The sequence below is a fragment of the Emys orbicularis genome, chromosome 2 (assembly GCF_028017835.1).
Source record: "Emys orbicularis isolate rEmyOrb1 chromosome 2, rEmyOrb1.hap1, whole genome shotgun sequence".
Classification (NCBI taxonomy): domain Eukaryota; kingdom Metazoa; phylum Chordata; order Testudines; family Emydidae; genus Emys; species Emys orbicularis.
In genome coordinates, this window is record NC_088684.1 from 209,207,182 (window position 1) to 209,218,468 (window position 11,287).

The window sequence follows — 11,287 nt, forward strand, 5'->3', positions numbered from 1 at the left end:
TATGATCTGTTGGCTCTCTCCAAATCATTGGCACTGCAAAAGGCATAGATTTCCTTTTCCTGTTCAACCACTGGCGAAGATTTGTTGCACAAGTGTTGCAGCATATGTGTGGGGCCCACCTCTTGTCCTGATCTCCAATTTTGCAGCCAAAATAAAGGTGATAGGCTTTCTTAACCATAGTGGTTATACTGCGCTTTTGTGATGCAAAAGTCACTTCACCACAAACATAGCAGAAGTTATCTGCACTGTTCACACAAGTACGAGGCATCTCTGCTCACTTTGGCTAAACAGAAATGTGTCCCTTTGCAAAATCAAACACTGACAAATAAGAGAGCACGACACTGTATGATTTCTAGAGCTGATATAGGGCAATTTGTTCAGCAGAGTGATGTAAGCTTCGTTAGGATTGCATCATCCATGACTTCTAGGAATAACATGATGCAATTCATATCATGTATGATGCAATACCAGCTTCAGATTGCATCATTCATTGTTTTGCCTAAAAAGCAAGTACTGTCCAAACCCAGTCATAGATTTATTCATAGATCCAGTCAAAGATGTATTTTAGTCATTTCTGGTTTAAATTGAGATCCCTTCCCTTTATAACTCACTTATCCTCCGCCATTCCCAAGTCAAGGGTCATATATACTGACCCAATAGCATATCTTGAAAATTAGAGCCAATCAACAATTTTAAGCATCATTTTCATTCTCAGTGACCCAGAATTAGTAAAGTTTGACTATATTTATTTCAGAAGCATTTTGGCCTTAGAGCAGTGAGGGGAGCATATGACCCTTCAATATTAATAAAGTACTTTGAAAAGTAGTTTCTCCTTTAATCCATGGTTCTACCCTGATAAGTGGCAACTGGTAAAAGTGGTAAGAATGGTAATTTCTTACTTGGCTGATTTGCTACCCTGATATATTCAGAGGTGGATCCGCTGAACTTAGAGAGATAGATACATTTTGACTGCTTTCCACTCCCTGTCACTATGGGACAGTGAACTGGATTCTGTGGTGGCCCATGCCTCAGCCACAGGATTGTTAACTAAGGTTCTGTTGCAGGGCCATATACTGCCCCAGGTAATTCACTGGGGGTTTCCACAGGTGTAAATGAAGGTAGAATTTGAAGACAATGGAGTTGTACAGGTTTAAGGGAGTGCAGAATTAGGCCTGTGGACTTCTTATTCTTTGTAATGATGCAGGGGGCAGGGAAAAAGCCCTCAGCCTTACTTTGAATCCCCAGGTGAATTTTCAGGGCTCTCAGGGGGAAAAAAAAAAAGCTTTTTACTTTTAAATGGAGCATCTTGGATACCAAAATCATTACCAGCCAATCAACATGGACCCTATGGAAGCTTTTTGTACAGTCCCTTCGGAGGAGAACTGTACCTGCGAACAGAATTCTTTGTTTGCCCTGTTGTAGTTAATGCCATTACAGCCATCAAAAACGCCCTTGGGTTACTCGCTAAGGGCTGCAATGAAGCTAAGACTGGGGGGGCAGGGCGGAGGGGAGTGGGAGGGAGAGGGCACAGAACTCACAGAAGAGAATTTGGCAGGGAAGCAAATTTCAAATTCTGTATTTTAAAACATTCAAGCGGAGTCCTAGACTGTGCCTCTCTGAGCCTTGGGGCCCTCCATCCATGTGTGGACCTCACCCCTCCTGCATGGAATATGAGGGCCAGGTGTTCCATGGCACCATCCCTTCAGAGAGTACCTAAGGTAGGAATGGGCCAATAGCGGGGCCCATTAGGCAAAAACTGGTCAGATCTGAGGACAGGTCATTGTCTCTCCTTCTAGCCCTGTGGAGACAAGTTTAAAAATAAAGGTAACCTAGAACCAGACCTGAAGAAGAGCTCTATGTAAGCTTAAAAGCTTGTCTCTCTCACCAACTGAAGTTGGTCCAATGAAAGATCTTACCTCACCCACCTTGTCTCTCTGATATCCTGGGACCATCACAGCTACAACTACACAGCAAACTGCAGGCCCTCTCCATTCAGGGGACTCAGGTCAGCTGTGGGCATGGGAGATCCTGCCAGGATGATGTTGGTGGAGATACATGGGCCTCTCTGTGGATGGCCCTGGATTCCAGGCAGTTTTGGGGCACCACATTGGGTCATTCCACAGAGCGTGCATCTCCCAGCCCAACAGAGCAATTTTCCTCCTCACCCAGGAGTATTTCCAGCCCATACCTCTCAGTTTGAAACCGGTACCTGTGTTCTATTAATGGTTAGGGAGCTCAAACATGTCCTGTATAAAAAGATTTGCCGTTCCTCTCTAAAATAAACATGAGATCCTTTAAAGAAGCTGAGTAATACATAATGCTCCAAGTATTGTAAAATCATGCACACATTTTGTATTAAAAGCATGTAACGTCATGAATGTGAGAGTGACTCTCATGCCACACTCGGTACTCAATTCTTTTTGTTTTACCAAATTAGTACCAAACACCTGCTGCACGCCCTTCCTTCTCCCAATTACTCACTTGTCAGCCATGACTGATCTGCCAGTTACTTGACAATTAGCCTGGGAAAGATGACTCAAAGCTCAAATCTTAAAAATGCCTCTCCCCTCCCCCCATCAATAGTGATTTATCAAAAATCAAATATCAAGTATAATAAAACGGAGCGATCCCATTAAATAAACCTACAAATCCTCTCTTTCCCAGTCATTCTTGAAAAAGTTGGCCATGTGATTGATGCTGATCATTCTTTGGATGAAGGTTCTTGCCTGATATGCGAGGTACTACCGTATGGCACTAAATGAAAGGCAATGAAGCAGATTCTCTAATGAAAAGATGAGTATAGATTCTGGAGCAGGGAAAGGAATTTTAATGAATAAACGTAAGAGATTCTCAACCCCCAACTGTGGCTGCTTAGCTGCATGAAGCAGTTGTAAAGTCACAGCCAAGAATTCCCCTGACAGGGGGATCCTCAGGTGATGAAAAGCCAGTATAGATGGCTCCATGCCATCTGCTCCTCCCTCCATATAGAGGGAGAATTAGGGGCAGGGATGGGGAGCATAGAGGAGCAGTGCACTGTGATCCACTGAACGCCCGCTGGCAAAATGCTTCCTGAAGGACTACTGCAGCTAGCATAGTTTGGAGCAGCCCAAAGGTTGTTCTAAACTACACCTGGGCTGTTTCAGCTCCCAGACAGTCCAAGAATGGGGGAGTGAAATGGTTGCACAGGGTATGTCTACACTGCCAACAAAAAAAATCCTGTAGCAGTGAGTCTCAGAGCCCAGGTCAACTGACTCGGGCTTGTGCTACAGGGCTAAAAATAGCCATGTAGATGTTTCAGAGTCTGGGCTCCAGCCCAAGCAGGAACATCTACACCACTACTTTTAGCCCTGTAGTGCAACCCCACGAGCCTGAGTCAGTTGACCTGGGCTCAGAAACTTGCTGCTGCAGGATTTTTTTGTTGCAGTGTAGACCCACCTTTAGAGGCACATTTCTCCCCACTTCCTCCGACTGCACTAAGGGTCTGTCTACACTATGGAGATTATATCAGCAGAGCTGCATTGCCGTAGCTACACCAGCATAACCCCATGGTGTAGATGCAGTGCACGCTGATGGAAGGGGTATTTCTGTGGGTGTAGGAACACTACCTCCTCAAATGACAGTAGTTATGGCGACAGAAGCATTCTTCCATCGATATTGCTGCAGCTGCACCGGGGGCGAGGTCAGCATACCTATGGTGGTCAGAGGTGCGGATTTTTAACATCCCTGAGCGATTTAGCTATGTCAGCCTAGCTTTTAAGTGTAGGCCAGGCCTAAGTCTGAACTCAGTGTAGCTGAAAATCTTCCCCAACTTCCCTATTCTATGCCATTCAGACACGAACCTCCTGACAGACATTTAACGCTCTTTTAAAGGAACAGGTATGGAATCTATTTACATTAACATAAAAATTAAAACAAATGAATTCAGCATTTATAAAAGGGTTTTAGATTGACAGACTAGGAGACCAACATCTTCTGATTATTAATGGGGAGGGGACGGAGGAGAAGGGGAGAAAATTACAGGCCTGATTCTTCACTGTCTTGTACCCTGTGCAGTTATGTACACCAGTGCAAAGTGGGTATAAAATGCTGACAGAACAGAATGTTAACATTTTGCACAGACTTTGCGCAGGTGTACAAAATAACTACCTAAGGTGCAAGGCAGTAGAGAAGCAGGCCCTGGACAATCCCAATCTCTTATATTCAGAATATAGAGGAGTAGGAGACTCCAATCTAGGAAATGCTTAGACTGTTGGGTGTCATAGAAATCTTAAAATAGATAGAAAAATTACAGCATGGGCAGCTTCAGTACAAGTTGCCTCTGCATCAGCCCCCATGCCTGTGTGCTTCAACCCTGTTCTGGGGGTACTTCTCTAAGGATCAAACAGTAGCTGGGTTTCTTTGCCTGTTCGGTCCTTTGCCTGTCTGATGAGATCAGCAACAAATTTACCATTGAGTACCATTGTGGCGGTGATTATATTTTAAATGTGGCACAGTTGGCCAAGTGTATTGTGGGATCCTTGTTTGGACTATCCTCTGAAGTATTAGCTATTGGCCACTGCTGGAAACAGGATACCAAACCAGAAAGCCCAGCAGTTTGCTTCAGTATGACCACTCCCATGTTTCTAAGTAATGAGGTTGCAAGCACTTCTCAGTAGACAGCCATTGCACCATCATAGGAAACAGTATTACAAATAGCATCAGTTGGCTAGTGGTTTTTTTTTTGCTTGCAATTAAACATGCCTTGTCTGCCTTTAGTACAGTCTTATCAGTTCAGCTGGCAGATAATATAGTAACAACCACCCCTGATTTTGGTCATCAAAATGTCTTCTTTCAAAGGTACATAAGAACATAAGAATGACCATACTGGGTCAGACCAAAGGTCCATCCAGCCCAGTATCCTGTCTACCGACAGTGGCCAATGCCAGGTGCCCCAGAGGGAGTGAACCTAACAGGTAATAATCAAGTGATCTCTCTCCTGCCATCCATCTCCACCCTCTGACAAACAGAGGCTAAGGATACCATTCCCTACCCATCCTGGCTAATAGCCATTAATGGACTTAACCTCCATGAATTTATCTAGTTCTCTTTTAAACCCTGTTATAGTCCTAGCCTTCACAACCTCCTCAGGAAAGGAGTTCCACAGGTTGACTGTGCGCTGTGTGAAGAAGAACTTCCTTTTATTTGTTTTAAACCTGCTGCCCATTAATTTCATTTGGTGGCCCCTAGTTCTTATACTATGGGAACAAGTAAATAACTTTTCCTTATTCACTTTCTCCACACCACTCATGATTTTATATACCTCTATCATATCCCCCCTTAGTCTCCTCTTTTCCAAGCTGAAAAGTCCTAGCCTCTTTAATCTCTCCTCATATGGGATTCATTCCAAACCCCTAATCATTTTAGTTGCTCTTCTCTGAATCTTTTCTAATGCCAGTATATCCTTTTCGAGATGAGAAGACCACATCTGTACGCAGTATTCAAGATGTGGGCGTACCATGGATTTATATAAGGGCAATAAGATATTCTCCATCTTATTCTCTATCCCTTTTTTAATGATTCCTAACATCCTGTTTGCTTTTTTGGCTGCACACTACGTGGAGGTCTTCAGAGAACTATCCATGATGACTCCAAGATCTCTTTCCTGGTTAGTTGTAGCTAAATTAGCCCCCATCATATCGTGTGTATAGTTGGGGTTATTTTTTCCAGTGTGCATTACTTTACATTTATCCACATTACATTTCATTTGGCTAAGATTACATAGGTGTCATGGAACAGCTGGCTGCAACATTCACACTTTAGCATCGATAATATAGGCAGAGCTGTTTGTTCTGTATCAAGTATAAAGTGACGGAACCAAGGCAGTGCAACATTCCTGCACATATACTGTCCTCTCTCAGCAAAGTAATAATAAGACCAATGACACTATTTGTAAAACAAGATTATGAATGGGCTTGGACTAAAAGCATTTTATTAAAAAAAGAACAAAAAAGCATAGAGTATCTGTAATTTTGAATTGCTACAGAAGTTATTGTTTAGAAGGAAGAATTGTTAGATTTATGCTTCATATATAGCCTAAAAACTGGATTATTTTTGTATCTTTACACATGGGTTCATTAGAACACTAGGTGATTGCTATATTCCTCCTGTGCAGACTGGGTAGCATGACTACAAGGGATGCTAAATATCATTTAGAGATCAGACACTGAATTGGACTTGCAGCTGCTTCTCTGGTGACACTCAGACACATTTGGAGAAGTAAAGTATTACTATGAAGTGTAAAATGGTTTTGCTGCAGTCTCTTGTCTTCAGCATCTTGGCATATGCATGGGAGACATGGACATGCAGGAAACAGAACATTAAGAGGCTTTCGGTTTTCAAATTGAACTGTTACAGGCAATTGCTGCATGCTAGCTATACCTCACACACGACTAAAGAGGAGGTAATCGCCTGGATTTACAGAATAATTGGAGTGATACCTAATATGAAGATGATCAGACAAAGAAAACTTGTGTTTGTGGGACATGTGGGTTGGCTACGTGGCAGAAGATTGCTGAAGCAAGTTTTGCAGGGACTGGTGCCAGGGGCACCCACCCACGGTGAGTGTGGTTTGATGATGTGGCTGACTGGTTGGGATGCAGCGTGGCATGCTTCTCAATGCTGTGAGAAGACTGGGAAGAAGATTGCTGGCCAGTGACTCCTGTGTGGTGTGTTTACTGTTCATTGTGATGTGACATTATAATGCTTTACACTATGAGAATAAATAAATAATAATACTAAAATGATCCACATCTATTGCACTCCATGTCCGCTAGAAATGGGCCAACATCAAATCCCTGGATTTTATCACATACAAGAACATTACTGCTAGCCCGTGAGCTAGGTTCTCAGCTGTTGTAAACCAGCCTTCCTCAACTGAAGTCAATGGAGCTACCTCTGGGAACACCAGCTGAGGATTTTGCTCTAAGGGACTGAACCAAACCTTCAGATCTGAACACCCCCAAATTTAGGGACAGTTCAATTTTAAATATGATTTTGTTTCTCTCCCATTATCTAATCTCATCTGCACCTACTATAAATGTTCACATGTGCAAAACAGTGATCCACAGGGAGGGTTTTTTTTTTTCTATTATTGATGTTTAATCTTTTCCTTTGCTTCCCTCTCCCCATTCTGTTATGATAAACAGGGAGGTTAACTTGTGTGCACTGATTATTAGAAACCTTAGGAGGAAGTAGAAAGACCTTATTTTTTTAAACTCATAGCGCTAATGGTACTGTTAAGACTGGAGACTTGAGCAAAGACTTTGAAGTAGAGGATTAGGAGCTGAACAGTGGATTTTTATAGAAATATGCTCATGTGGTGTAAAAAAGGCTCTTTACTCTTCCCTGCTCCGCACTGTAACAGCTTCATTACACTATAACTGGGATGACTGCTAGACAGTAATAGATGGTATTGCTCAGGCACTGTGCTGAAAAGGTCCCCACACTGAAAACCCAATAGCTCGAAAGAGATACTGCAGAGAATGATCCAATTTAGATGATGAATAATGTAATTTAGCCTATACATATGTGACCACCTAATGAGATCTTTGTGTAGAAAATCTGTGTTTATCTTCACCAAAGAAAAGCAAAGGACACACAGAATTATGATCAATACATGTTGAACTGCAGGCAGTTGGTGCAAGGCTATTTTTAGAAATGGTTGGAAAAATAGACAGAACCGGTTTCCACTGGCAAGCACAGTCCATCAAAGTAGAAAGTCCATCAAGCAAGCACAGTCCCATCAAGTGTGCCAAAATTTTGTTTTAGAGAAAAATTGAAACATCCCATTTCAACATTTTGGAGTGACAGGTTTTGATTTTTCATTTTGGAATGGGTTTTAGCATGGAAGTTTTTAAAAAAAATGTATTCTGTATTATAAAATATACATCTAAACAAAACATTCGGGTTTCATTAAACCAAGCATTTAGATTTTTTGTTTTGGATCAAATTTCCAAGATTTTCCTTGGCAAAGAATTTTCAAGTGTTCAGGTTTCTTTCCAATTCTAAATAAAAACAATTTTTAAAATCTCAAAATCCTTTGTGAATCAGAGCTTCCGTCCCCCACCAGCTCTAGTTATTTTAGTTCTTTAATCTCCTTGAAGTCAAAGGATTTAGGATTAGTTTTAAAATAGGTCTTTAAAGCTGTTTCTCCACCAACTGAAATATACAGGGCTAATTCAATGTCTTGGGTTAATGTGAGCCTTAATTCTGTTTCCATTGAAACCAATGGCAAAACTCTCATTGACCTTGAAAGGAACAGAGTTAGACCGAAGCTGAGTGTAAAGCCAACAAACCCCGGTCGCCGGTGGGCGGGACTGAACCAGGACCTCTGAAGTTTAGTGCATGAACCTCTACCGCATGAGCTAAAAGCCAAGTGGCTGTTAGCTAAGGCTGTAGAGCAGGAGTGGGCAAACTATGGCCCGCGGGCCACATCTGGCCTGCGGGACCGTCCTGCCCGGTCCCCAAGCTCCTGGCCCGGGAGGTTAGCCCCCCGGCCCCTCCCCTGCTGTCCCTCCTCCCCCGCAGCCTCAGCTCGCTTGCTTCGCCGCTGGCGCAACGCTCTGGGCAGCAGAGCTGTGAGCTCCTGGGGCAGCACAGTTGCAGAGCCTGGCCTGCCCCGGTGCTCTGTGCTGTATGGTGGTGGGGGTGGCGGCGTGGCCCGGCTGTAGCGCCGCCAGCCACCAGTGCTCCAGGCAGCGCGGTAAGGGGGCAGGGAGCGGCGGGGTTGGATGGCAGGGGTCCCGGGGGGGGACATCAGGAATGAAAGGAGGGGTTGGATGGGGTGGCGGGGGTCTGGGGGCGGTCAGGGGACAGGGAGCGGGTGTGTGTGGATGGGACAGAGGTCCTGGGGGCAGGCATCAGGGAACAGGGGGGGGTTGGATAGGGCAGGAGTCCCGGGGGGGGGGCAGATAGGAGGTGGGGGCTGGGCCACGACCCCCTCCCCTAACCGGCTCTCCATACAATTTCCGAAACCCGATGCAGCCCTCAGGCCAAAAAGTTTGCCCGCCCCTGCTGTAGAGCAAACTATCTCTCTCTATGTGGTCTTGGTGCCACTAGATGGGACAGAAAACCACACCCAGAAGGTGTGTGATTTACATGAGCACTGCTGAAAATCCCTCCTCTAGTCTAGTTTGAGATGTTCTAGGCCAAAATTTTCTAATTTAGGTGCCTAAAAATATTTGTACAGTAGTTAGGTATGTAAATAAGTGCCCATAACTCCTGCGACTCTCCTTTTTTAATTCTTAACAAGTCAGGAATGGCAGCTTTGCTCCCCAGCCCTGAACTTAATCTGACCATAATTTAAAGAACAAAAAGTTAATAGACTTATGAACATTTATGCTCTGACATTTATTGTTCTGCATTATTTGTTTAATGGCCAGTCATACGCTACAATGATTACAGACAATTAAAAACAAAAGGGCCAAAATTTTCACAAGCTTGGAAATGGGTTACTTCTGTTTAATCTGCCTTGTAGTGTCTCGTGAGGTTTTGATGTTACCCAAATTAGTCACCATATTTTAAAAAGGGTTTCAAGAAAATGGAATCCTTCAGTCAGACCTTCTTTAAGTGTTCTCACTAGAAAGTGGAATGTGGTGTCTTTTGCTTAACATGATGGTGAAACAGCTTCTGCAATGGGGAACCATACAGGAAACTAGAGTTGCCCAGAGGAGCTAGACCAGACCTGGAAATACCTAGAAGGAAGATGGAACCAGATTGGGATGGTCTAAGAAAAAGACAGAATGACCGAAGACATTTTAAGGGGAGAAACACGTGACTGGGTTTGGCCAGGAACAAGTAGGTGGGTCACGATTCTGAGATTAATCAGGCTGCACTTGGTTGACTTTTACAGGCAAATGGGAAGAGACAGCTCAATTGAATCTTGGTTGAGTTCCTTTGGGTGACAAATATTTGAGTGAGAATCCTGAGGGGAACGTCTCCTTATGCTAGTGTGATGACCGGAATGAGTAGTCAATCCATGGTGCAGTGAGATAATTGTAAGGAACCTTAAAGATTCAGAAGTGTTTAGAATTAGATGACATGCTGATAGTACAGGAAAGACAATACATGGGATTTATATAATTAATTTAGCCACCTCAAGCAATCAGAATCTGCTTTGAGTCTCTCTCCATAATAGATACCTACAAATATGGAGAGAGGACTGTTACTTAATTGGGAAGGGATGGTATCTATATAATCTAATATTTCTATATTTTGTCTTTAAAGGTGGGGATTGAATTAAATGGCTAACCGTAGTCTTTTTAGTGGGTTCAGGAATTCTTGCTGTAGTGAAAAGGTGAATCAAATGCAACTGAAAAATTGTTCCTTGGAACAACATGTTATCTGTTTCTGGGGTCCCTCGCTTTCACATTCCCCGAAGGGAGCAATACGCAGGGTAAGTTCTGGAAGGAGTTCAGCATTTGTAAAGTAACACACCCCAAGTTGTATTTTTCCCTGTGTGCCACTAAAAATTAATTATTACTTTTTTAAAGGTACCTTCTTCTTGCAACTTGGATAAAACTGCAGCTGATCTCTAAGGCTCCTTGGAGAAGGAACATTTTCATGAGCGAGAACTTAAGGACAATTTAGATGTATTTCAGTTTTTTCAACTCTGATTTTTAGGAGTTTTAACTTTTCTTACATAATTATATCTCCTATATTAGATGTATACAATTAACATGGTTTGTATGCTGACTAATATTGCTGTCTGGTTTGTCTGCTGGATAATCAATGATGGCCTGGGTTTTAGAAGTGTTATACACCCACAAATATCACTGAAGTTGCAGGTGCTCATCGCCTTTGAAAGTTAAGCCAGTTGTCCTTCTCAATTGCCCTTGGCGTTTTTTCCCTGACCCTCATTTCTAGGTCTTCTTCCATGCAGACACCTACATCTCGATCATCTCTCCTTGAGTGGGTCCTCCTTGACTCAAATCACAGGATGAAATCCTGTCCCCACTGAAGCCGAATGCAAATTTCCCATTGACATCAATGGACCAGGATTTGACCCTGGACTTTGAGAGACTTCTTAAAACACCCTTCTTTCAAAATCTATTAATTCCATCCATCCCCTGATGGGAGTCTTATGTAAATTGATAGCTGCACCCACATCACCTTTTCTCCCTAAAAGAGATAAAATAACGGAACTTAAAATCACCTGTGCAAAACTACATTGTTCAATCAAACTGTTTTTTGTCACTTCCCATCCTTCATCTATATGCCTGTGTATGTTTTTCATGCATGAACATAAAAG